Source organism: Hippopotamus amphibius, chromosome 5, assembly GCF_030028045.1.
Source record: "Hippopotamus amphibius kiboko isolate mHipAmp2 chromosome 5, mHipAmp2.hap2, whole genome shotgun sequence".
Classification (NCBI taxonomy): Eukaryota; Metazoa; Chordata; class Mammalia; order Artiodactyla; family Hippopotamidae; genus Hippopotamus; species Hippopotamus amphibius.
Window position 1 is genome coordinate 138,539,290 of NC_080190.1, and position 27,310 is coordinate 138,566,599.

General features: G+C 47.0%; 1 long non-coding RNA gene across 2 annotated transcripts; it reads left to right on the forward strand.

Moving 5' to 3' along the window:
* The first annotated feature begins 16,586 nt into the window (after positions 1 to 16,586).
* LOC130853185 (uncharacterized) lies at positions 16,587 to 19,206 on the forward strand. Of its 2 annotated transcripts, none has more exons than XR_009053689.1 (3): positions 16,587 to 16,662; positions 17,239 to 17,408; positions 17,562 to 19,206. It is a non-coding gene; the product is annotated as an uncharacterized LOC130853185 (long non-coding RNA). The 2 variants fall into 2 exon arrangements; XR_009053690.1 differs by having other exon boundaries at positions 17,290 to 17,408.
* Positions 19,207 to 27,310: the final 8,104 nt, after the last annotated feature.

Sequence of the window (27,310 nt, forward strand, 5' to 3'; positions counted from 1 at the left end):
AGCTCCCCTGATTTCTCGTACCCTTTGTTAGCCAAAGAAAGGAGCAAAATGGAGAATTGTGACTAGATTTTTAACTATTTTGTAGCATATATGCAAAACAAAGTTATGGACTAACTGTGGCCCACGATGTTGAGCAAAAAGTATTACACATCTTTTTTATATGTTGTGTCCCTACTTGATTAAAATGGCAATTTAATTTATACTGCTTTTGTCAACTGTGGAACTTAATGGGACCCACTGTCTTGCTGTGCCAGTTGTGCCAGTCCCTAGAAAACCAGCCTCTGAGACTTTGAAAGTGAGTCCTGCTGTTACACTGTGATTATTTTTATGGCATCAACCATTTCTGCTTTTTTTTTTTTTTTTAATTTTTTTTTTAATTTTTTTTTTTGGGGGGTGCACCAGGTTCAATCATCTGTTTCCATACACAGATCCCTGTACTCCCTCCCTTCCCCGACCCCCCCCCTCGAGTCCCCCCCACCCTCCCTGCCCCAGTCCTCCAAGGCATCTTCCATCCTCGAGCTGGACTCCCTTTGTTATACAACAACTTCCCACTGACTATTTTACAGTTGGTAGTATATATATGTCTGTGCTACTCTCTCGCTTCGTCTCAGCTTCCCCTTCACCCCCCGCCCCCTCCCATACCTCGAGTTCTCCAGTCCATTCTCTGTATCTGCATCCTTATTCTTTTCACTGAGTTCATCAGTACCATTTTTAGATTCCGTATATGTGAGTTAGCATACAATATTTGTCCTTCTCTTTCTGACTTACTTCACTATGTATGACAGATTGTAGTTCTATCCACCTCATTACATATAGCTCCATCTCATCCCTTTTTATAGCTGAGTAATATTCCGTTGTATATATATGCCACATCTTCTGTATCCATTCATTTGTTGATGGGCATTTAGGTTGCTTCCATGTCCTGGCTATTGTAAATAGTGCTGCAATAAACATGATGGTACAAGTTTCTTTTGGGATTATGGTTTTCTTTGGGTATATGCCCAGGAGTGGGATGACTGGATCATATGGTAGTTCTATTTGTAGTTTTTGAAGGAACCTCCAAATTGTTTTCCATAGTGGCTGTACCAACTTACAGTCCCACCAACAGTGCAGGAGAGTTCCCTTTTCTCCACACCCTCTCCAACATTTGTGGTTTGGCATCAACCATTTGAAGGAAAGGAATGGCTGATCTAGTTGAGTGCAGTATTTTGTATTGTGATGTGTTTAATATTATTCATCTGTCTTCAAACATTCAAGGGAAATGGTTGTGCAAAGCAATACAGCATGTCCAGTGCAATCTTCTCCCCAGCCCCCACCTTCCCCAAACACCTGAAATCTGGAAATTTCTGCATATCCACTAGACCCATTGTGATACTCATTTTTCAATCTCAGGGTACAAATTTTTTAGTGATGTGGTATAGTTGTAGTACCATATCCTACATATAAGTACATGTCTTAAAGCCTTCATTCACATCCTCACTCATTAAACATATGTTGAGTGCTTACTGTATGCAGGTATTGCTGGTGGTGCAGCAGATGCAAGGTTACATCACTCTGGGTGACTCACTTCCCCTCTTCTTCAGCCCATCAGCCTCCTGGTACCACCCTGAACCTTGATATTCAATCAGAGAGACCTGATGGAAACGTGGCCCCTGGACACTCTAGGGTTTCATTTATCAACCTGTTAACCTCATGGAAACAGACCATTTCCTCTCTGATGGGTCCAGCAAAGGGCTGGGTTTGTTTCTCATTGAGGAGCCTGGTTTGAGTCACATGACCACACCTGAACCAATCTCTGTGGTTGAGGGTGGTGGGCTCTGTTTGCACAGCCCAGTTAAATGTCTACTCATATAGGTGAGAGGGTCAGTTCATCACAACCACATGGTTTCCCAAAAGTATAGTTCAGCCAAAACAAGATAGGCAGGATGGCCAGAAAAAAAGCAGCAGATAGTGACGATACAACTAAACCTGCCTCACGGGTACCAGATGTGGATTTTCTAATTTCTTACTCAACATCCTCACTCGGGTGGCTCACGTGCACCATCTCAAAAACCATGCAGTAGCACACGTGCAAAAGGACTCACCATCCTTCCCCACAAATTTGCACCTTTCCTGGTTTACCGCATCTTGGTGAAGCATATCACAGTCTACCCAACCACCCAAACCAGGACGTGGCCATTGACTTACAAGCCTCAATCCCCTTCATCCCCATGGTCAATCTGTCACCAGGTCTAAAATATTTCTTGTCTCTGTCCTTCTCTAGCCGTACTGCCACCTCTTTGGTTCACATCATCGTCATCTTACCCAGATGACTGCGGTGGTCCTCTATCCGACTTCTTTCTCTCTAGCCCTGCCCCTCTCCAATCCAGGTTGATCTCTCCAGAACTAACATATGACCATGTCTCACGTCTATTTTAAGTCATTCGATGACTACCCAGTTCCTTCAGGATAAAATGCAAGCCCTTAAAACTTGGCATACAGAGGTTTGCCTTTCATGCAAAGCCACCACACCTGGCTTGGGGACTGCTCCTCTGGCTCTCACTGCCCCTTCCTGCCCCCACCCCCACCCCTCCCCACCCCACCCCATCCCCCCGCTCTGTGCTGGTACTGCACTAGTAATACTGCAATGCCTATTTGCTTGCCTGACTTTCTCCCCAAGCTGGAGCTCTTTAAGAGCCAGGATGGTGTAGTGTGGCTCACTCAGCTCCCATTCCAAAGCTTCCATACCTTACTTTCCTGTCTGAGCTGGGAAGTCAACAATTGCATTTACAAGACTCCCTTACATCTGGGATATAGGAATGTGACCTGAGTTCCACCAAGCAGATATACTCGTATGAAACTTCCATAGAAGCCAACAATGAAGATTGGATCTTCTGGCAACCTTGGTGATGATATCTCATTCTTCTGGAGTCTTTAAGCTCCAGCTCCTTGCACAAGGTGGCTATAGTGATGGTGTTTCCATCAGAACATTGCCTTGGTGTCATTGGTCATTTTCCTCAGTCTGCATAGTTCTCAGCTGCATTGCTGTTGTCTGTATAGACACCAAGCCTGGCCCTGACCCTACCCAAGATTCTGTGAGCTACTCAATTTCTGTAATAAAAGCCTTTCTGTTTAAACTAGAGTGGATGCTGTTGTCTGCAAGAAATCACCCTGATTAATAAATGGTGCCTAATGCATCTTTGTGCCTGCAGTGCTCAACGCAGTGCCTGGCCCATGAAAGATGCTACGTGCCTGTTATTGAATAAGTGTTTGAATGGATACATGTCTTCTGTTCTTAGAGTGCTCAGTGTGCACTGAAGGAGACACACATGAGAACAAATATTTCAAGGCAACGGGTTATAATGGAGTTAAAAGTGAGTGAAAATGCAAAGATGGGACCATTAGGACCATCTCCAGGAAGGTAACATTTGAGATGGGCCTCTAAGAATGACTAGCAATTCATTAGCTAGAAGAGGAGATAAAGGTTATCCCAGGCAGGAGCATGGTATCTGTAAAGGCGCAAACATGTGAGATTGTAGGACACGCATAGGGGCTGCGTGTGGTTGCATAGAATATGACCCCCTGGTCAGGAGATGCGGATGGAAAAGGAGGGAAAGGTGTGAATAGCAGCAACAATCATAAAGGTGAGTGTTTCTGGTACTTTTGACATACTGGATACTGATCCATGTCACTTACACACATCCTCTCACTTAATCCTCACTGTCGCTATTACTCTTATTTAACAGGTTGAGTTGCAAGTGGCAGAACTCATATTCAAAGTGAGCTCTCTCTAGCATGCTAAAGGGTTTAGACTTCATCTTCAAATGAATAAGAGCCAACGAAGGTTGGACAGTAATATGATTAGATGGTTATTGCCAAAGGGTTGGAGAAAGAGAGCTTGACTGGGGGACTCGTTAGAAGTCCAGAGGAGAGATGATAACAGCCCAACCAGTCTAGAGAGGTGAGAGTGGGGAGGCTTGGCTGTATCTGAGAAATATTTTAGAGGCTCAATAGACAAAGCCTGGAGAGCGATCCCATCGTGCAGAGTCAGGAGGCAACAGGAATCAAGGACGAAGCCAAGGCATGGGCTTGGGTGGTGGCTCCACATTCATGAAAGGAGAGAAAGCAGGTGAAGAAGCTGGTTTGGGGTTAATGAGTGATTTTGGTTTTCGACGTGTTAAGACTTGATTCCTCTAGAACAATAGCTTGGAGATCATCAAGATATCCATTTGCCCAAATCTGTAGTCCCTGTGAACCTGCAGTAAGGCCTGGTGCCCTGGGTGCCTTGGCAGCTGTTCAAGCATGGCTGGAATGAGGCTCAGCACTGGGCTGGGTGAGCACAGGGCCGTGTGTCACTGCATATTTAAAATTACTTGTCAGGCAAGGGAGCTACAAAGAAGAAAGGCTCTGGCTGGGGCAGGCATACATCCGCGCCATTCGTTCAATAATTCAGCGCAGAGCCCGTCTTGGCTGCAGAGTTATCATCACAAGGAGCATTTTTAAAGTCAAACCCAATTACTGTGCTAAGTCATGCCTGAGCGAGCTGGATAGTTGCCAGAAGACAAGAGAAGATTCCAGGTTCTTTATGAACAGGCCCTGAGAGACGGGGGTGCTGCAGGATGAAGCTGTCAGTCAGGTCCCAGCAGTGCAGGCACGTGACCCATTTGCATATGTCACATCCTTCAGCACAGCCCAGTCCTCAGGCCAAGGCTCCAAACCCATGGGCACAGGAATCTGACTATCAGATTTAAGCTTTATTAGACTGCTCTGGACCAACTCACAGCCCCTCCAGGCAGGATGGAGCTCTTCTGGGCAGGGGGCGGCAGGGGGCACGGGGTGGGGGGGGGGTGTGTATTTCAGAGGCGTGCCCCAGCTTGGCTTTTCTGTGGGGCTGGAGCGCCATTAACACACTGCCACCAGCAGCCAACCTGCAAAGCTCTGAAATGACAGGCTGCGTCTGCTTTCTAGGCAGGCTGCCTCACGGCTGGCCACGAGGACAAGTCCTATGTGTGGGACTTCCTGTCCCCTTGCTTCTCTCTCGCCCTGCTTCTGTGCCTCCTTGATTAGTCCCGGAGCCCTGCACCACCCACACTGGGGCTCAATTACTATGCAGGGAGCCTGTAAGGAGACCTCGCCTGGACATACCTGGCCCTGCCTAAGGTCTGGTATTGATGCTTGTTGACTGGTTAGCTGCCTGGTTAGGGTTGGATTCAGGCAGGCAATCACGTTCTTTTCTTTTCTTTTCTTTTCTTTTCTTTTCTTTTCTTTCCTTTCCTTTTTTTTTTTTTTTTTTTTTTTTTTTTTGATTTAAGTTAGACACAAGGCTGCTCCCAGCAGAAGGGATCTGCCCTCATTGCCCCAGGGCACTGTCCTAGCCTTCCTGGCTTCCCTAAGGGCCAAACGCATCTAATATTTCAACAGGTCCATAACCCACTAGCAGAGCCAGCAGCTGGCAGACACAAGGAATAGCAAAAATGTGTCTTTTTCCTGCAGGCTAGTTCATCCCTGCACCAGGATGCCAGGCTTGGTAGACAGAACATAGGCTGGGTTTCATCCGCCACCCACCCCCGGTGCCAGGTTCTCTGTGCCCGTCACCAGCGGCACAGCCCTGGGGGGGCCCCTGCGCGTGAACAGGCCACCAGCGTGCTATGAAATGCTGATCAGTCCATTCTGCGTTAGAGACCCTTCTGCAACACCCCCACCACCACGGTGTGTTCCAAATTTTAAAATATACCAACTCTCAAACTTACATAAGTGTTGAAATTTTAATGACTTTACTTGGGATGTTTGGATTGCAAAATGTTGGTTCAGTTCTCACTGAAGGTGAACCGATTTTAGTTTTGTTGGAGGCCTGTGCTGGGCTGGGTCTCTAAGCTCATGTTTAGGGTGCCCCCTGGGCAGTCCAGCTGTGCCTGGGGCCTGGGTCTCAACCCGCGTGGCTAGACCTCCCGATGTTGCCGTCTCTCTGGCCTTGCCCCATCCCTCCTTGATCTTCCTGCTTAAAGAGACTGCTCGCACCTTGGCTCACAGTGCTTACACCTGGGTCCTACTTTCCCCCTTGTGCTGGTTCTCTGAGAGCCCCATCCCAGGGATGCCAGTTATGACTGTGTTTTTATGTTTAGGTACCGCTATATTTTTTGTTTAGATTTATTTATTATTTATTTACTCTTTTTTTTGGCTTCATCAGGTCTTAGTTGCGGGACTTGAGGTCTTTGTTGAGGCATGCAGGATCTTTCATTGTGGGTTACTGGTTTTCTCTTCTCTAGTTGCAGCTTGAAGGCTCCAGGGCACATGGGCTCCGTAGTTTGCACGCGTGCTCTCTAATTGAGGCGTGCAGGCTTATTTGCCCCTCAGCATGTGGATCTTAGTTCCCTGATCAGGGATTAAACCTGTGTTCCCTGCATTGGAAGGCGGATTCTTTACCACTGGACCACCAGGGAAGTCCATAGGTACCCCTAGTCTTTCTCTTTTTTTTTTTAAGAACTTTTATTGAGATACAGTTAACATACAATAAGCTGCATATCTTTAGAGTGTACAATGTGGTATTTTTTTTCTTATTAGTAAAGTATATATGACAATCCCAATCTCCCAGTTCATCCCCCCCAACCCTCCCCACTTTCCCCACTTGATGTCCATATGTTTGTTCTGTACATCTGTGTCTCTATTTATGCCTTGCAAACTGGTTGATTTGTACCATTTTTCTATATTCCGCATATATGTGTTAATATACAGTATTTGTTTTTCTCTTTCTGACTCACTTCACTCTGTATGACAGTCTCTAGGTCCAACCATGTCTCTACAAATGTCCCAGTTTCATTGCTTTTTACAGCTGAGTAATGTTCCATTGCGTATATGTACCACATTCTTTTTATCCATTCATCTGTTGATGGACGTTTAGGTTGCTTCCATGTCCTGGCTATTGTAAATAGTGCTGCAGTGAACATTGGAGTGCATATGTCTTTTTGAATTATGGTGTTCTCTGGGTATATACCCAGTAGTGGGATTGCTGGGTCATATGGTAACTCTATTTTTAGTTTTTTAAGGGACCTCCATACTGTTCTCCATAGTGGCTGTATCAATTTGCATTCCCACCAACAGGGCAAGAGCGTTCCCTTTTCTCCACACCCTCTCCAGCATTTACTGTTTATAGATTTTCTAATGATGCCCATTCTGACCAGTGTGAGGTGATACCTCATTGTAGTTTTGATTTGCATTTCTCTAATAATTAGTGATGTTGAGCAGCTTTTCATGTGCCTCTTGGCCATCCGTATGTCTTCTTTGGAGAAATGCCTATTTAGGTCTTCTGCCCATTTTTGGATTGGGTTTTTGTTTTTTTGGTACTAAGCTGGATGAACTGTTTATATATTTTGGAGATTAGTCCTTTGTCTGTTGATTCGTTTGCAAACATTTTCTCCCATTCTGAGGGTTGTCTTTTCGTCTTGCTTATAGTTTCCTTTGCTGTGCAGAAGCTTTGAAGTTTCATTAGGTCCCACTTATTTATTTTTGTCTTTGTTTCCATTAATTTAGGGGGTGGATCAAAAAAGATCTTGCTGCGATTTATGTTGAAGAGTGTTCTTCTTATGCTTTCCTCTAGGAGTTTTATCGTGTCTGGCCTTACATTTAGGTCTTTAATCCATTTTGAGTTTATTTTTGTGTATGGTGTTAGGGAGTGTTCTAATTTCATTCTTTTACATGTAGCTGTCCAGTTTTCCCAGCACCACTTATTGAAGAGGCTGCCTTTTCTCCACTGTATATCCTTGCCTCCTTTGTCATAGATTAGTTGACCATAGTTTATCTCTGGGCTTTCTATCCTGTTCTATTGATCTATATTTCTGTTTTTGTGCCAGTACCATACTGTCTTGATCACTGTAGCCTTGTAGTACCCCTAGTCTTTCTTGACTGTGTCTGATTCCCAATCCAATCTTGTCAAGTGGACCTTCTCATGCTATTATCACTGGATCCGTAATAACCCATCACATTAGGGGGTCAGGACAGTTGAGGCAGTTCAGGGGATCTAGCTTCCTTCATGGCCTTTGGTGATTTTAATATAAGTCCATGAATTATTTGATGCTCCTCCCTTCTGGAGCTGGAGCTTAATTCTCTCCCCGAGATTGTGGGCTGAGCTTAGTAAGTCACTCCTTATGAACAGAATGTGGTTTCTTCCTTTCTCTTTCTCTTGGATCCTTTACTCTGGGGGAAGCCAGCTGCCATGCTGTGAGAACACGCAAGTAGCCCTGTGGAGAGGTCCACTTGGTAAGGAACTGAGGCCTCCTGCTGACAACCAGCATGTGACCATCCTCTGAGTGAGCCACCGTGGAAGTGGACCCTCCCACCCCAGTCAAACCTCCAAGTGACCACAGGCCTCTCAATGTTTTGACCAAAACCTTCTGAGAGACCCTGAGTGAGAATCACCCGGTCAAGCCCTTCCCAAATTCCTAACCCATGGCAACTTTGTGAGATCATAAGTGTTTACTGTTTTAAGCCATTAAGTTTTGAGGTAATTTGTTACACAGCAATAGCTAACTGATACACGTCCCAAAGGGGAGGACTCTCACAAAATGGTTTTCTGTACAAGGAGCTTCCATATTGTTTAATACCCCTTTCCACTGAGGGCATCACATCCTTCTGGCTTGTTTGCTTCTCTCTCCCCCAGATGAACTGTGGGCCCTTGAGAACAGGGGCTTGATAAACTCATCCTTAATTTAGCTGAGTTCTAAGGATACAAGCTTAAAGGCATTGGTAATCTAAAATTCTCTATTTTCTATAATTCACCCTAATATCCATTTTGGACATCTGTTCTGAGCATAGCATACACTGTCAATTCTGGGGGTCCCCCTACCTCTAGGTCTTGTTTCTCCCAGCTCCTTCTATGCCCTCACTGGGTTGTGGGAAATACTTGGTTGTCTCTGTACCCTGCAGGAGGGGGGAATTCCTGCCAGCTGTTCTCAAGTCCTCTGGGCCTCGGTTTGCCTTTTCCGGGCCTCTTCCCTGGAAAGGAGGCCCATCCAGGCTCTTGCCTGCCATGATTCACCCCATGAGCCAGCAGCACGATGCTTTTCTCCCTGTGAGAAAAAAATGAATTCACTTGGACTCCTAATTATAAAAGTGTCAGCAAAGGACCCTTTCCAATGTTGTTAACAATAAACCTCAACCTCGATGCCCCTGCCTTCACGTTCTCTGCAGCCCAAGGATCTGTGTCAGCAACTACGGCTCCCAGGATGGTACGTATCTTCAGAAGGAACAAGTATTATGATTGATGAGTAATGCTGTCTGCATAGGAGAGGGAGAGAGTAAACACAGGTCTGCTAGACTTTTGATGCTACCCTGTTACTTCTCCAAGATGTTGGAGACACAGGCCCTTCGGTGGCTAAACACCTCCCATCCTTCTAGGAGGTCCAGTTGCTGATGCTGTTCCACAGATAGCTGACCTAGAAGGGCTCTGCCTGGATGCGGCCCAGGTAGCAGCACTGTTTTCGTAGCTAGGCTGAGAAGATAAAACAACAGCAATGGCGTTAGAGTGGTATTACCCCAGACCCTCCGTGCTGGAGGCAAATCAGTGCAGATGTCTGAACTGGCCTTCATTTTTCACTGAAGGTCGAAGGAGCAAGTCTAAAGGTGCTTTCATTACTTAGCATCCTGCTGGAGACGTGTGCTTGTCAGGGAGAGAATAAACCTCACAGGTTCTGCCATCTCATTGATTCCTCTGATGAAAGAAAACAGGGAGCCTGGCCTTGGGAATTCTAAGTTGCAAAGAGCAATTCCAACCTGTATTCACTTTTCTGCATGTGCTGGCCCTCCTGGGGTGGGCTGTCCATTGAGGGTTTATTGACCTCCTGCTTCTGCTAACTGGTCATGGTAAAAAATGAAGGCTGAATCTCTGGGCTTTAAATATGAATATGGCAGAACTCTGTCCCCTGCCCTGAAAGGGACTGGCAGGTCTCTACTTGTGCCCAGTGGAAGCAAAGCCTCTGAACAGAGAGATGTGCTTTCACTCTGCAGGAATCCTGGGGACCCCTGGGGGAGGGGCACACTTGGGGAAGAAAAAGCTTCCAAGAGAAAGCTGCTGAGGGCCAAGCTCTGATGATCTCCAGCCCTCACTCACTGCAGATCAAAGCAGCTTCACTGTGTCCAGACCGTATAAATATTAAATAAGGCTGCTTGGAAGATTTGAGATCCTTAAAGGAGTTAGAGGGAGGAGGAAGAGTTCAATGCAGGGGATGGTATCAGAAAATGCTGACCCTGAGCTAAGAGCGAATAAAAAAGTCAGCAACAAATGAGTGAGCCCGGGTTCTATCTATCAGGCACGGCTCCTATTCTCAGCTTAGAATTTGCACATGCGTTACTTCCAAGGGATAGTTGTAGAGGAATTTGACTGTCTGAGTCAGAACAATCAGGAGGAAGAAAGCATTCTTCTCTTTGGTTTCCTAAAGTCTCCTTTACCTGCAAGTCCAGTATGTTAACTCGAGGCTCCTTCTGTGCTTCAGGAGAGCTTTCCACCCCATCCCAGAACACATGAGCTCAGGGGCCTCTCACAGATAGGCCATTCTCTGAGGGACCCCAATCAGCTAAAGAGTCGTTTTTGCCAGCAAGCCTTTCACACACCCCAAATCTGGGCCTGGCCCACGCTTTGCACCTCCGTGAGCCCCACCAGTCACTTTCGTCAGAGCACATGTGACCCTGGCTTGTGTATGTCCATCTCTCCCACCACACCACACTGATGGCGCAGGTGGCGCTTTACTTGCCACTATGTCTCTTAACGAAGTGCCCAATATGCAGTAGAGGCCCCTAGGACATGTATTGAATGAATACATGAGAAAGTGTATGGGGGGGCCTCAGAGTAGGCTGGGCTGAACAGCTGCTCCTAGGACAGCCCCCCAGCCAGAAGGTGCCTCTGAATTCTTGCTGTGACTTCTCCTGGCTAATTGCTGGTACCACCCGGGAGATTCACTAGGGATGCTTCTCTTGCAAAGGCTGAGCCCCAGGTTTTTTTCATCTGACCCCTTTCCTTTCTCAGTGGTACACAGCAATTGCCCAGATTGTCCGCCCTGGAGCACAGCACATCCAGGAGGCCAACTTCGAAGCCAGGAAACTCCCCTTTCACGGTGTGGTGAATCTGGGCACACAGCGGGTGGGACTTTCACCGTGTGGTTTAGGGTTAAAGCATTTCCTGAGTCTCTTCCCAGGCTTTCCTACCTCTCTTACCATCTCTGGCTACCCTAAATCCACACTCACAGAGCTTTCTGTGTTTCTTAATATTTCCCTAAGTTACTTCCCTTGCCAGAGGCTAAGCTATCACTCATTCCTCTTCTCCTTTGTGGGTTCCTGGGAGTACGGGCACTGTTAGGTCAGGGTGCCTAGGTTTCCAGCTGAAACTGTCCCGCTTACAACCCCCGAGAGATGCTCCAGCCCCACCCTGAATCCCCAGTATTCATACTCCGTCCTTCCTAGTTCTCTGCTCTCTGCCCGCCAGGCTCGCCTGAAAGCACAGCCTACTGAATGCATGTGCCCAGGCCTCACACCCTATTAGGGCTCGCCACCCCCAGGCACCCCTCCACAAGCCCTGCCCTGTGGAAGCTTCCTCCCTTGGCCACTCTGTCCCCTGGGCCTCATGTGGCTCTGCCGCTCACAGGGCCTCACACTGACCCCAGGTCTTGACCCACACTGCTTCCCAGGCGTTTGCCGGGCCTGGGCCTCTCCTCAGTTCTCTAATGTGGAGGACAGCCTCACAGCCCCACGTTGTCACTCTCCCCGGTCCCCACCTGCGCTTTGTATAACAAGGTGCCACAGGCCTTGAGGAGGTGAGCAGGAATTTACCAGGAGGACAAAGGGAAAACCTCATTCCAGGAAGAGGAAACAGCCAATACAAAGGCCCCAAGGAAGAAAATCAATGAGAGATGGACATCAAGAAGCCTGGTGTGACCTGAGGGGACAGGGTGGGGCGGGGTGGGGGAGGGTGCGGAGGTGGGGGTAGAAGGCCTCACCTTGACAAGAATTTATGGGAAACCGTGAACCCATCTGTGGGCAAGAGAGGTATTGATCCGCTCTGTGTTTATATTCATTGTTCCTCATATTACAGACAAAGGGCTAGTATCCTTGATAAGTAAAGAGTTTGATAAGAAAGTTGATGAGAAAAATTAACAAGAAACTGACTTTTAAAAGTAGTCAAGGGACTTCCTAGGTGGTGCAGTGGTTAAGAATCCACATGTCAACGCAGGGGACACAGGTTCAAGCCCTGTTCTGGGAGGATCCCACATGCTGCGGAGCAGCTAGGCCCGTGCACCACAACTATTGAGCCTGTGTGCCACAAATGCTGAAGCCTGTGCACCTAGAGCCCATGCCCCGCAACAGGAGAAGCCACCACAATGAGAAGCCCATGCACCACAATGAAGTGTAGCCCCTGCTCACCGCAACTGGAGAAAGCCCGTGTGCAGCAACAGAGACCCAATGCAGCCAATAAATAAATAGGGAAATAAATTTTAAAAAATAGCCAATAACTCCAGGAAAGAAGGAGTAAAAGGTACAATCAGATGGTTTGCAGAAAAGGAAATATAAATGTCTCTTAAACGTATAAAAGATGTTTGACCTCACTCATAATAAGAGAAATGCAAATTAATTCTTACTGAGATTCCATTTTCACCTATTGTATTGGCAGAAACCCCAGAATTTGATAACTCATTCTGTTGGCACCCTCAGTCACTGCTGGTAGGAGCGTAAATTAGCACAACTCAATGGAGGGGAATTTGGCAGTATCTACCCAAATTATAAATGCTTATACCCTTTGATCTCCGCTTCTGGGATTTTACTACAGAGATATATGGTACACATGTTAAATAATGTGTATTCAGGGTGACTAAGTATAGCATCGTTGAAATGATAAAATATAGGAAGCAGTCAGTGTACATCAATACAGTACCATTAAACTGATGATGTCTTGTTAGGGAACCATTGACCAAAATCACCTGCCTTGGCCAGGCACAGTGATAACTGCTTGCCTGAGTTGGCTCACAACAGGAGGTTCCTATGAAGAATGCAATACTGCCACTGAAAATGAGCCCGGAGAATTCGAGAGGAGCCAAAAGGAGGAGGGAAGAGACGATATGTCTTGCCAACCTCCCAGAAACCTTCACGCTCGAATCCACCTGAGCTGAGCGATGCACACACAACCAGGGAGGTCCCTGAGTCAGAATGATTAGCCAGAGACAACCCAGAAACTGACCCTGTCACCATAAAACCCAAGACTGCGAGCCATGTGGCAGAGCAGTTCTCCGGGGTTCCCTTACCCTGCTGTTCTCCGCCCAGGTGCCCCTTCCCAATAAAGCCTTTTGCTTTGTCAGCATGTGCATCTCCTCGAACAATTCATTTCAAAGTGTTACACAAGCGCCCACTCTTGGGCCCTGGAAGGGGTCCCCCTTCCTGCAGCCATGTAACCACGCAATTGTGAAAAAGAATGAGTTGTGCTCTCTGTCCCGACAGGGAAGAATTCCAAGACATCCAAGACAGTTATGAGATGGTTAAGTAAAAGATAGACCAGTGTATATAGTTGGTACATTTTGTGTAAAACAAGGGGGGAGAAATGAGAACATAAATTTGCATTTTCTTGTAAAAGCATAAAGGAACTTGGGATGGGTCCAAAATGGCTGCCCAAGTGGACGTGGGAGAGGTGTGGGAACCAGGCAGGCAGGGGAGGGGAGTGAGAAGGAGAGACTTTTCACTGTGAACCTTTTTATACTTCTTCTGAATTTTGAATCATGAGAATATGTACCGTATTCATAACATTACATTAAAAAAACAGAAATCCTGTTTCCATAATTTTTCACAACACTTCTTCTGTAGCCTGGCTGTCCAGAGGAACCCAGCACCTGGTCTTATGACTCATGAACCATCTCTAGTGATCCCCAAGTGTGAAAAAATATTCTCCCCAAACAAATTCATTAGTGTCTTTGGTGGACGGCTGCACTGTATCACCCAACTGTAAGTCATTACAAGTCCCTCGCGGGTGAAAAATACCTCCTCGTCCCTCTGGGGCTCTGATTCTGCTTTCTGTATTTTCCCATGTGCTTCTTTCCTGCTCAAGTCATCCTTTTCAGGTGGTATTTTGATTGACCGAAGCCAGTGTCTGCCCTTTACTCTGTGTCGTTCCTCTTTAGGCAATCCTTCCCTAAGGCGACCTTGCTAAAAAGTTCTGTGGGAACCGGTCACTCCTGGCGCTCTGTGATCGCTTTCCCAGATCCTGCATATCAAATGTGGTTGCCCAGTTTGAACACTTTGTAAAAACATTTAAAATCACTCGGTGAAAATCCTTCAAACACGGAGCAGCTGTGCTGGAGGAAAAGCCAGCTGGTTGCTCTCCACTTTCTTAGAAGTGCGGTGGGAGGCACAGTGTTCAGGAATTCCAGGAGGTGAACGGCAAACTTATCCTACGTGTGCCTTTTGGTTAGGATAAGATTGCGTGAGACATGGCCCTCTCCTCTGCCAGCTCGTTCACAAAGTTGCCCTCTTTAGAACAAGTGGTCGGGAGTTCTCCTAGGAGAGCCTTGGGTCTGGGCTTTCTACTTTTGGCTTCCTTGCTCTATGGCTGTGACACCTGTTGCTCAGGTCTAAGCTCACTTACCACCCACACATCTGCAAGCAGGTGCTGGATGAAAGATTTATAAGCTCAAGTCCGACTAGGTGGACTCCCTCCCCTGCTCTTCTGCCCTGAAGCTGACCTTTTGTAAGAGTTCTGTTCACTTGTGTGTGGCTTGTTTTATTCCCCGGATGAAAAAGGTCTATAGCTTTGATTACACATATGTGCGTCCAACAAAACTCCTGGAGTACAGAGACCACCTGGTTTTCCTCTTGGTTCCCCCGAAACATAGCCAACCATCCATAAATATTCATTGAATAAACAAATGAATGAGTGGTTAAGTAGATCTCTAAAACTTGCCGTGTATTTAGATACGGTCTTGTCCAATAGAAATTTCTTTGATGGTGGAGATGTTTTATAGCTGTGCTGTCCAGCACTGCAGCCACTAGCCACATGTGAGCACCTGAAATGTGGCTGGTGTGAGTGGGGAGCTACGTTTTAGATTTTAATTAGTTTGATTTAAAGGGTCACATGTGGTAGTGGCTGCCATATTGAATGGTATAGATTTAGATTGTTGGCTATGTAATTCTATCATCTACATGGATAAAACAAACGTGTAGCCTTCTCAGGTTAACTCCTTGATTAACACGGCCCAGAAACTTTCAACAACACTTTTGGAAGCAGTGAAAAGGCATATTAGTACTTCTCTTGGCACTTGCCATCGTCACCACAGGCAAACGGAAGCCAAGAGGGGGAAGAGTGAATAGAAATTGGTTCTGCCTGCTTTTTTCTGAAAAGTCTTAGGTCTCCCCCAGGAGTGTAAATGGTCAGCCTCTCGGTTTATGACGTACCCAAGAGCCACCCTCTATGACTGCTCCAAGCCCCCACCAGCCGGCTAGGCACAGAGTCAGGGTTGAGTCCGGGGGAAGAGTGCCATGTGGTGAGTCATCCTTACCATTTCTCAGAACAGGTGTTCTTCAGGGAGCCTCCTCCAAGGGTACCCCACCCAACCTGCCCTCCCGTGCAGGGGTGACCATAGCCGGAGGACAGGCGCGAGCTTCATTCCTGTTCACTGTGGAGTTACCAGAAACTTGTGCTTAAAGACCCTACAAGGGTGACTTCCCTGGTGGTCCAGTGGCTAAGACTCCGAGCTTCCAATGCAGGGGGCCCGAGTTCGATCCTTGGTCAGGGAACTAGATCCCACATGCCGCGACTAAGAGCTCGCATGCTGCAGCTAAAAAGATCCCACATCCTGCAACGAAGATCTTGAGTGCCACAACTAAGACCCAATGCGGCCAAATAAATAAATAAATATTGAAAAAAAAAAAAAAAGACCCCACAAGGATTTGGATCCAGGGGTGGGTTTTGTGCTCTAGCCACTGGGGTGGAGGCTGCAGTCCCCTGCATGGGTAACAGCAGCAACTTCAGCAAATTTAATGCTGAACCGGGATCCTTTCTTTAGCACTTGGTCCATCTGGTTCCACCCATTGTTGCTCTGGCAGAAAGCAGAGCACATTCTCATGTTCTCACACTCTCTGGAGAACCTGGGGCACTTCAGTCACAGCAAAAGGGATGGCTGCTGAGTCGGCACTTGTGTGTGTCTATGGGTGTGTGTGTGTGATCCCCTAGGTGCTACTGTCCTCTAATGGATGGAACAGGACAGTCGCTACATCCAAGGTGAGCAGGGCTCGCTTCTCCTGCTGAAAGAATGTAGTTCCTTTGCTTTCTGAATTAAGAAACATACACAGATGCCAGGTCACGAAGCCAGAGCCTTCAGAGCATCTTCTCTCATCTCAGGGATACAGGGAAAAGGTCCCTACCACCTAGCGCTCCTCAATCCCACACCAGGCTGTTTGCCACCATTCATTTGGAAGACAAAAAGACTGTGGCGCTGGGTCCCTGACACAGCAGAACTCCTGAGGCGCCTGAGGCCCAGGGCAGTGTCCGGGCACAGTCTTCGTTTGCTGGTGAGCCATCTTCTAGAAGCTAGAGTTGTTTCAACATATCCAACACACCCTACAGGCCCAGCAGACAGGGCGGGGGAAGATACTGTACATGACACATGCGAGAAGCTCTGGTTACCAACAGCACAAACAATGCCTGATTCAGGGGCTCAGGTAAGTGTCGGGGTAACTTGTCCCTCCTCACCGATGCACCTCACCCTTCCCTCACTCTGCTGCTTCTCCTCTCAACCTCATCTTCCAAATCCTTGGGGCAGGGGCAAGCCTAGGTTTGAACAACTGGTATCCAGAAACCCAATCATTGCCAGAATACAGTGCTGACAGCATGGCAGTCTACTGTCACCTTGTTAGTTGATGCTTTGCTTCTTGAAATCCCATCCTGTTGTGTCTAAACATCCTACAGTTTCCATCACTGCCCTACTTTTTCAGAGCTACTCATCCCTGCAGTTGGTATGGCTCTTTCTGGGTCAAGTGTGACTGAAAAGGCTGGTGTGAGTGGATCACCCTGGCCATTCTGGAAGACTTCTCGTTCCCCGGGGAAGGAGTCTGTTCCAGCCTACTGTGTGTGGCTCTGTGCATTTCTTGGGATGCTGATGTTTACTACCTACAGAACTTATTCACTAAATAAAGAACAGTTATGTGAGGGCAAGTCTATCTCTGTGTAGCATAGTCACAGAATTTTAAATTTCAAGAGCTGGAAGAGAAGCTAAAGATCACACCTTCATTTTTAAGGTGAAGAAAACAATACCAGAGAGGTTACATAATTTGGCCACTGTCACTCAGCTTGCAGACGCAGCTGCTAGAACCTTGAGGAGACGATCGTCAAGACTTATAAGTCAATGAGTTGAGGTTGACTTCAAATGGAAATAGGGGAACTTACAATGGACTTCTCAGAAGAAGGGGTATGGATTCAAAATTATTTTAAATAATTTCCCCCATTTTCCCCCAGTATCAGATACTCTAAATTTTATCCTATGTTAAGCAGGATGATAATGTGTCCTCTCTCTCTCTCTCTTTTTTTTTTTTTTGGGCGCACGGGCTTTGTTGCTCTGCAGCATGTGGGATCTTCCTGGAGCAGGGATCAAACCCGTGTCCTCTGCATTGGCAGGCGGATTCTTAACCACTGCACCACCTAGGAAGACCAATGTGTCCTGTCTTTTACTGTAAAATGCTTTGCTTCCGCTCACCCCCCTTAAATTGTATCAACTGGATTTATGTAATTTGGGACTCACCTGGTTGACTGAGTCTGCTCCTAGGGCAAGATCTTAGTGAAAGTCTTGCTGCCAAAAGGGCAAATAAAGCCAATCTGGAGCCATCGTTACATCTCCAGGGTATCATTTGTCAAAAGATGCTGAGACCTCTTGGGAGGATGACCTCCAAGGTTGAATTGGGGTCAAGGTTTGCTCTTCCCTTTCTCCCTGATAATGTGCCTGTCAGCTCTCAGGAGATGTGTACTGCTATGATATTGAGATGAGAATGGGAGGCTGATACCATCTTAGAATTTATGTAAGCTTCGGTCAAATGAACCCCTTTGAACGAGGTGAGAGACAGCCAAAGCCCGCTGCCGTGGGATGGGATGCATCCAAGGCGAGTGAAGGCTCTGTTTTTTATGAGCCAGATGGGTCTCTCTCCTCCATCTTATCCTGGAAATGCAAGGATCAGAGCCTCTCCAAGTAGGGGCTGGTAAAAGGATCAGTTAATGTTTTCCCCAAGGTTCTTTATAGAAGTTTTTTACTTGCCCTGCTAGAGGTCATTCCAGTTCTGTTTATGAAATAGTTGCTAGTTAAGAACGTGGCTGTCATCCATCCTCTATGTTGGGCCAGTTTTGTGGTAGGAATCCTGTTTTTCTGGAGATGTCAGGGCTATAAACTGGTTCCTGGGATGATGGCTCATGTATCCTACCAATCTAGCACTGTATTTTATGCCATTTTGTGTGATTCCCTCCACAAGATTGGGCATTCCTTGAGCCCAAATAGTGCAGTTTATATTTTCCTTAATTCCCTGTCTGGTACACAGCCTAAACACACTGTACCTATGAAGAAGCAACTTGATTTGAGTTATTAAAGGCTTAAATTCAGCAGAAACATACATTAATAGCAAAATATTTATGTATTGTATATAGAGTAAAAATTTATGGTAAAAATAGTGTTACTTATTCAAGTCAGCAATGAGAACTGGAAACTTTTTTTAGAAAAAATAATCTTGGTAAAAGACTTTGACTTAAATGTCCAAAAGTTTTCAATAACACCCATTTAAAAAGTGATAGAAAATGTTGCAGAAGGTGATAAGTCAGCTTGGAAGTTGCCAACTTTGTGTTCATGCATGTAAAGAAGCCGGACAACACTTCTGAAAACTTAGAACCAAAGAAAGGTTGAGCCATGTGACAGATGTTGAACACATCCCCAAGAGTAGATGGTTTATCATCCTTGCGTGTGTCATGAGGGTAGTTTAGGCGAACATGTCAAGTATGTGCGCAGATAAGGGGAAAGCACATTTTGAGAATGCCTTCCCTGAACTAGAGCACCGCAGTTCTGATGTGACCAAGAGCCACCACGTGGCATCCTTCCAAAGGGGTTTTCACATACCTGAGGTCTGACATCCCCCCGGGGCGCTTGCAGCCTGAGTGCACCTGGAAATTAAAGGAAGCCTCTGGCGCCCAAGCATTTTCTTTTTAAATTTGAACAATGTGAGGGACGTACGTAGCCCTGCCACGGCCACGTGATCTGTGTGCTCCACAGCTGCCGGGGCAGAAAGCAAGAGGTGGGACTCGGCCTCTGGAAAGTAGCACTTTATTGGGAGGTAATGAGCAAGGAGAGCTAGCATTTTTAGGTCCAAATTGCTCAGTCCTGGAAGGTTCTGTGAGGGGAGGAGCCTGAGGAAGTTTGAAAGGAGGAATTGTTCTGCTCTCTTGGGTGCTGGTAGCAGATTAAATATCAGCAATAACACGTGCACTTAAGTTGTTCCATTGGACTGGAGAAATTTTAGCCCAAGGTCACTTATTTCCAGTTCTGAATAAAATTATCTAAGTTGTTGCCTTAACTGTTTCAGATGCATTTTTGAATTGGACTGAACCGAATGTCACGCTGTCAGGCAGGCATTTGGGGAAATGTTGTTAGTTTTGGAAACCGTTCCTTCTGCAAGGACCCTCTGACCTGGAAGAATTAATCCATCTCCTGAAGCTCCTCTTTGGGCCTGGAGACCTCTGTGTGCTTCTGACTTGCTTTTGTCCTGGTTTCTGGTTGAAGCCCGCTGAAGTCCCCCACCTTTGCTTTTTGGGAGGACTCTCCCAATTCTGTGGACAACAACAAAAAAACAAAACTCAACCAAACAAAAACCCATGCACGGGGTAGGATGTCTGTGTTTGGATGTTGCTTTGAGTATAGTACTGTCATGTCTGTTCTTTAAAAAGGTGTCATTGACTTCTGTTTTCAATGTCACAACCAAATTTAACACAAGGAGATTTGGTGTCAGAAATAAGGGCCATAGGCACTTCAGCTCAAGGGTGATGAGGCTGGGCCCTGAAGAAGGGGTGCTCTTGGCCATGACCCCCTGGCTCACCACCCATCCCATGGGAACAGACTGCCCTCCTTTCTTTGTGGGGAACTCCATAAGCAAAGCAGGGGTGAGGAATCTTGAGCTCCCCTAAAACTCTTTTTCCCTTTCCCGGATGAGACAGACCTGCGTAGAGGAGATGCTTCGTTGCCTAGTCAGACAGCATCCACTAGCTGTGAGTCAAGCTGAGCTGAGCTGTGTAAGATCAAAAGCAGAAGGGACTTTGTTCTTGCCCACAGGGACTCCACACAGAGATGTGGTGCTCCAGAGGCCCCTGGTGCAGGTTGAGGAGGGCTCAACCAAGCACTTGTGGATTTCTGGGCTCACCTCTTTGTGGGCTAAGACATCCGGTGAGCACTGAACACGTTCTCATTCCAAGAGTGCTACTGAGAAGATCCCCTTTGGGCCCAGAGGGGAAAGGAACTTCCAAAATGTGTATGTTTTATGTTTAACAACTGGCTCTCAGTGAGGGGAAGCCCTGGTTTTGTATCATTTGCCAATTTCTACGGTGTAAATACTCTCAACATGGCTGATTGCAAGCTAACCACATGATGGCAACTGGCTTGCAAAATTCCTGAATAATAACTGCGGACTCTTGTGAGTAGAGGCCAGCTGCAGCTCCAGCTCCCCACGGGCACTAGCCTGGCACGGCGTTACCGAAACTGACCTGAAGACACAGAGAACTGGCTTCCGAGTGAGACAGACCTGGAGAGGCCACCTGGCCTCAGCACGTGGGAGGTGTGTGGCTCAGGCATGTTCCCTAACCTTCCTGAACCTCCTTATACTTAACCAGGAAACCAGGGTAAATAGCTGTCATCATTCTTTCAGTTGTGAGTGGCAGAAGCCATCTGAAGTAAAGAGAAAAGGGGGGATTATTGGTTCTGGCACACAGTCATGGGATTGGAGCATTACGGGATTTGTTCTTCTCTCTGTCTCCGTCTGTTTACCAGTGTTTTCTTTCAGACTCACCAGCAAGTTCAAATTTATATTCTCATAGTTGAATGACCAAAGACGTGCAGCTCTTTCCCTGCTCAACTGTGGGAAATCCCATGCATGGCCACCTAGTGTGTCACGTTGGGTCACTTGTCTATCTCTGGAGCAGTCTCTGTGGCCAGGATGATGGAGGACCATGACGGGCAGCCCCCACCCTGCCTTGTGGTCTGAATTAGCCTGGCCTAGAAGAAGATGCCATTCTGAGCAGACACTACCCCCAGTGGCCACCTTGGGGTCATGTGCTGATCTTGAGGTTTTGTTGTGAGCCTGGAGTGAGAGGATGAGTGGAAAGAGCTGCCCTGCAGTAGGGATTCAGTAAGTGCTGGTTCCCGACTCATCCCCTCCTATCCTTCCCACCCCTCCTGCTTTCTCCCAGTGAAGTCCCAGTGAAATTCTGCTGGACAGACCGTGGGCCATTAAATTGGAGTCTGTCTCCCCCATCCCACCTGTTAGAAACAGCCCTGCACACTTTGCCTCCTGTCCTCTCAGGATGAACAAGACTGGACAGCACAGAACTGGGAGGTGTGAGATGTGGGCGTTCGTGAGTCCCCACCATCTTTCTCAGTATCTTTTTCTTCAGCTTCCTTGGCCATTGATTTACATCCTGCATCTGGTTCTTAAAGGGCTGTGTTCTCGGTCATTGTGAATTATATGTGAATTACAGCCACATTTTCTAGAGGTGAGAAGATGCAGAACATTCCACCAGCACCCTACTGTGTCCTTGGCTCTTACCTAGCCCACACACACCCCTCCAGCTGTCAGCTGCTGGCACTGGCATTTTGCTGTCTAGGGGCTTCTCCTCACCCCTGGGGCGCCCTCTGCTATCTGATGGCAGCGGACAGTGTCTCTGGGGGGCGTCCTGCAAGCAATAACTGATGAGCGAATGGTCTGGAGAACTCGAGGTGTGGGAGGGGGCGGGGGGCGAAGGGGAAACTGAGACGAAGCGAGAGAGTAGCACAGACATATATATACTACCAACTGTAAAATAGATAGCCAGTGGGAAGTGGTTGTATAACAAAGGGAGTCCAACTCGAGGATGGACGATGCCTTAGAGGACTGGGGCGGGGAGGGTGGGGGGGACTCGAGGCGGGGGGAGTCAAGGGAGGGAGGGAATATGGGGATATGTGTATAAAAACAGATGATTGAACCTGGTGTACCCCCCCAAAAAAATAAAAAATAATAAAAAAAAGATGATTGAACTTGGTGTACCCCAAAAAAAATAATAAAAAAAAAAAGGAAAAAAAAAAGAACTGATGAGCGTTGGTGATGAACCCCCAGGCCCCACACCTCTGAGGACTGTATTTTGCAAGGAGCCCCAGAGCTTCCCCAACCACATGAAGCGCCATCACCCCACTGGCAGCTGGCTAGGGCACAGACCCTCTATCAGCTGCCTTCCCTTCCTTGTCTCTCTCCCCATCGCCCTACTGGTTTTCTCTGCACCTCTTTGTACTTGAATCCTTGTCTCAGGCTCTCCACTTTAGGGGGAACCCAGACAATCATAGAGGATTTCTGAAACAGCCAGAAGAATGATGCTTGGAGAGTGGAATTCCAAATTCTATTTCCTGAATTTGAAATAGCATAGCCTGACACATGCACAGGAATGGATAGGAACAGCAGCACAGAGCACTTGAAATGGAAATTATCCAGCAAGATCAGGGAGGTCTGGCTGCCACTGTGATAACAATTAATGGGAGGATACTTTGGGGTGGAGATGCTGCTCCAGGCCCCTAAGGACGTAAGTGGCTTCCTGTCTTGAGGCCAAGATCATGCAGGGGAGGACAATCCTGTAAGACGTGGGCTTAGGCCCCTGCATATTGTTGGTACTGGCCCTTACAGGACACCTGAACACATCCTAACTCTTGTCTCTGTCTCACCAGATCTCTGACTAAAACCCACTTACAGGTCGGAGCCATTCCCACGGAGGGCCAGACTCCCTTTGCTGAGCATAAGTTGCTATTTCTCGGGACAGTAGAAGGGAAGGCAGGGGCACTGCATGCATCTTTGCTAAGCCCGTGTGTATCTGAGCCTGTGCTTGGAGCTGGGAGGGACTTGGGAGGATTATGACCTGCCCTCAGGGAACTCCCAGCCTGAGTGGAGAGACAGACAGGACACCCAATAACTGCAGAACAGAGTCGCATGAAAAACACCCTGGAATCTTTGGGCCAATGAAATGCTGAGGGAGGGTGAGAAGGAGTGATTGATTCTGATTCACAGGGTTGGAAATGACATCTCGTATGTGACGAATGGTTGTAAATCATCTAGCAGAGGGTCGGATGCATCAGAGGTGCTCCATAAGCCTTGATTCACCTCTAGCGTCCTTTCCACATTGAGAATTCTGTGTCTAAGTACCAGAAAATATCTAGTAGATGTTTGATGAGTTATAGCTACAATTATCTGCAAAACGAAAGGCAAAGGGCCAAGGACCTATTTGTAGCTGAATTACCAAACACCAGGAGGATCTGCCTGGTATTACCTGGGCTGGCTGCCCTTGCTGCCAGAAAACGGTGTACAGTTTCCTACTATCCAACTCACTTGGCACTGGTGGCCCTGGCATCCCAATCCTGGATCCTGGGGGAGGGCGGGGCCCCCACTGGGGAAGGTTACCTATCCAGGAAGGATCCAGAACACAAGGAGCATTTTCAGCACCAGCCCCTGCAGCCGTTGCTGCTGTCCTCAAGGCATTCCCATGCCCTCCAGAAGGGACTGTACTGGAGGGTAAGCTCCTACAGGGAAGACTCAGACAGCAGACACATTGGCATTTGCAGGGGAGAGAGTTGGCTGTGGTGTCCCGTGGGTGGGAACCGTTCCCAGGGTATGTGAAAGGGTGGGAAGGGGAGAGGGCAGGGAAAACATTGGATTATTTGAGCCCAAGTCCAGGACCACCCTGTGAAACCCTGCACGGCTGTGTGAGCCATGGTCATCTTGAGATTTAGGGGAGCGCTTGCAGTCTGTACCCTGGGAATTCTCCCCAGCCCTCCCACACAGCAGGAAAGATGCAGTGTGTGTTTGCCGCTTGTCTGCTGCCAGGGAGGAGGCTCAGCTCTAGCTGAGCAGCTCCGCCTGAACACAGAACTGTGGATGGGTGTGTGGGAGTGGGGGGCGGGGGGTGCCAGGGAGGGACATTTGCCATTCTCATTGGCAGAGGGGGCAGCTGTTTGGGGATGAGAGGCGGAGCAGCAGGGCGCCGGAGCTAGAGCAAAGGTAATTGTTAGCTGGTTTATCTAGCTAGCTCCCTCTGAGGAGGCCAGAAAGCAATGACTTGTAAGCACTGGTATGTGTGTGGGGGGTGTGTGTATGTGTATAAGAAAAAGAGAGAGAGAGAGATTGAGAGAGAGAAAGTCTCAAGAAAGCAACTCAGGGAAAATAGGCCATATCTATCTCTAGTAACTTTTACATTAATTATAAGTAATCAAATTCAATTCACAAATGCATTCCTTTGTAAAATCTGATCAGTTGTATATTGGATTGTAGGGTTTTTGTTCGTTGGTTGAAGAGATATTACAAGGGAATGACCATATTTGCTGAGACGATCAGGCCGTCCTCCCTACCCTGCCCCCCCACAAACCTGAAAAAAATCCTTAGAGAAAAATACTTTCCCCTCTCCCTGCCCACTGCCTCTCACCACTGCAACTACTTTCCCTCTTTCCCTTTTCATCCTCCTTGCCAATTGCCTCTGTTTTATAATTCATTCGTTCATTTACTCAGTCAGTCAACACACGTAGTAGAGGCACATATGCCAGCATTAGCATCTGTGTGTGTAAACTACTACGTAAGCAGAGTTTTAGTTTTAACTTAGTCTAAGGAAGACTTCTCTAATTAATTTCACTCCTAAAGGCAGTGTGTTCTCCATCAGGGAACATGTCTGATGATTTGAGCGAGAGTAGCCAGCTGGGATGCTCACAGAGGATTCCTGCATGATGCTGGGCTTGGCTTAGATAACACCTCAGGCTCCTCCCAATGCTGAGATGCTATGGTTTTGTTGTGATAATTTTTAATGGAATTAAATAGACACCAAGGAAGAACTGTGGTCCCTAAATTGGATTTCCACCTGCTATATTCCCAAGTGATCATTTCCAGCAAAGAAAATGTCAGGTTGATTCCCCACTTCACCCTGAGCTCTGCCTTTTCTCCAGCATTCGATGACTTGAAAGCTGTCTAGATTGAGCTGACGAAACTGAGAAAAGGGCAATGTCAGTTCTCTAGAGCAGAGACAGACTTTGTGGAGAGGAGTCAGGGCCCGTGATCTTCCTGCTACATCCAGAACATGGCACGATTCATCTTAAAAAGGGTGGGAGTTCTTACACAAAACGAAAGTTAACAATCGAAAATGAAGGACAGGACAAAAAGACAGATAACTTAAAACAGGGCAGTTTTCTAACTGGAGATCTGACAGCCTCTCCAAATCACACTGGGCAGCATGCAGCAGCAGGGGCTTCACCTGGGGTCAACTGAATTCATTCTCACAGACACGTTTTGCGCATCCCCGCTACGCGAGTCTGCACTTTGGGGACCTGCGGGAAAGCTCGGCGCTGTCCACCCAGATCAGATGGACCTGGGCCTGATGCCCGACTGCAGCCGGGCAGGGACAGGGCAGGCTTTCTTTCTGGAGCCTGAGATGACTTGCCTTTGCCTGGTTACCATTCTCATCAGAAACAGGGGAATTCTTGCCTTCCATCTCAATGATTAACATGGAAAAGAGTAAGTTCTGACTTTAATAATCCTTCCGAAGAGGAAGAAATTCTCCCTGGAGCCCACCGTCCTCTAGACTTGTATTCACAGAGATGTATAAACCTGAACCTCTCCCCTCGCCTTCCCCATCAGGCTGCTGCTGTGTAAATCTGCCCTTAATCAAGGAGACCGGGCAGTGGAAGCGTCTGTCAGAAAGACTGCTTTTACAATTGGGACCTGCCTGTGTGGGTGATGAGGTAATTTCTTCTTAAGCTTCTGGAATCCAAGGAGGAAAAAGAACAACAAAACAAGGTCTGTTAATAAAGGTGTGAGAATCTCTGGGTGTTTGCTCTTATTAAAGAGACCTCGAGGAAAGCTGCTTCCTCGCTGAAAGCAAACCTTTGTCAAGGATTTCATTTTAGAAGTTTCAAAAGACACCAGAGAGTGAGAAAGAGAGAGAGAGAGAGGAGAGAGAGAGAGAGAGAGAGAGAGAGAGAGAGAGAGAGAACAAGAGGCAGGAAGAGGCAGGCACAGACAGGGGAAGAGATCAAGGGAGGGAGAAGCAGGAGAGCTTTGCCTCGCTGAGATGTCACAGGAGAGAATTATAAACACAGGCTCTGGCAGTTTGATTGCCGGAAAAATGTTTGCTAAGGGTTGGTGCAATGGGAGAGAGAAGTTTCTGGATTTTTTTTTCAAAAAAGATGTGCCTTTACTCCTGCAGCTCTGTTCACCTGGAATGCCCTTTTCTGTCCACCTTTAGCCTATCTATTTTAAAAGTCTCAGTTCAAATGCCCTCTCCTCCATGAAGCCTTCTTTGATAGCTCCAGTTAGATATACAATTGCTTCACCTTCTGCAGGTGAATAGCAATTTTTTTCCATTTAAAATTTTAAAAGTTTTAAAAAGTATGGTAAAATGCACATAAAGTAAATATTACCATCTTAAACATTTTTAAGTGTACAATTTAATAGTGTTAAGTGTATTCACATTGTTGAGCACCCAACTTTCAGAACATTTTTATCTTGCAAAGCTGAAATTCTACAGCCATTCAACATGAACGCCGCATTTCCCTCTCCCATTCTACTGGCAACTACCATTCTGCTTTCTGTCTCTATGAATTTGACTGGACTAGGTACCTCGTATAAGTGGAATCAGACACCATTTGTCTTTTGTTAATTGGCTTATTTCACTTAAAATAATGTCCTCAAAGTTCATCCACATTATAGCATGGGTCAGAATTTTCTTCCTTTTTAAGGAATAGTAATTTGAGTTGATTTTTCTAATGGCAGTTGTAATATGCTGTCTTATTTTTAAGCTCTGTGTACACTTTATATCTCCCCTCTTGAATTCTAGATTCCTTGAGGGCAGAGTCTGAGTCTCTCCCCACTGAGTTCCATCATACCTATTAGCCCAGCAAGTGGCTGAGAGTTTGTGCTAACTGAATATTTGTTGAGATCAAAGGAAATATGCTGTAATATTGTCTTTTTAAAAATTGCTTTATTTATTGGCTGTGTTGGGTCTTCATTGCTGCACATGGGCTTTCTCTAGTTGCAGCAAGCAGGGGCGACTCTTCATTGCAGTGTGAGGGCTTCT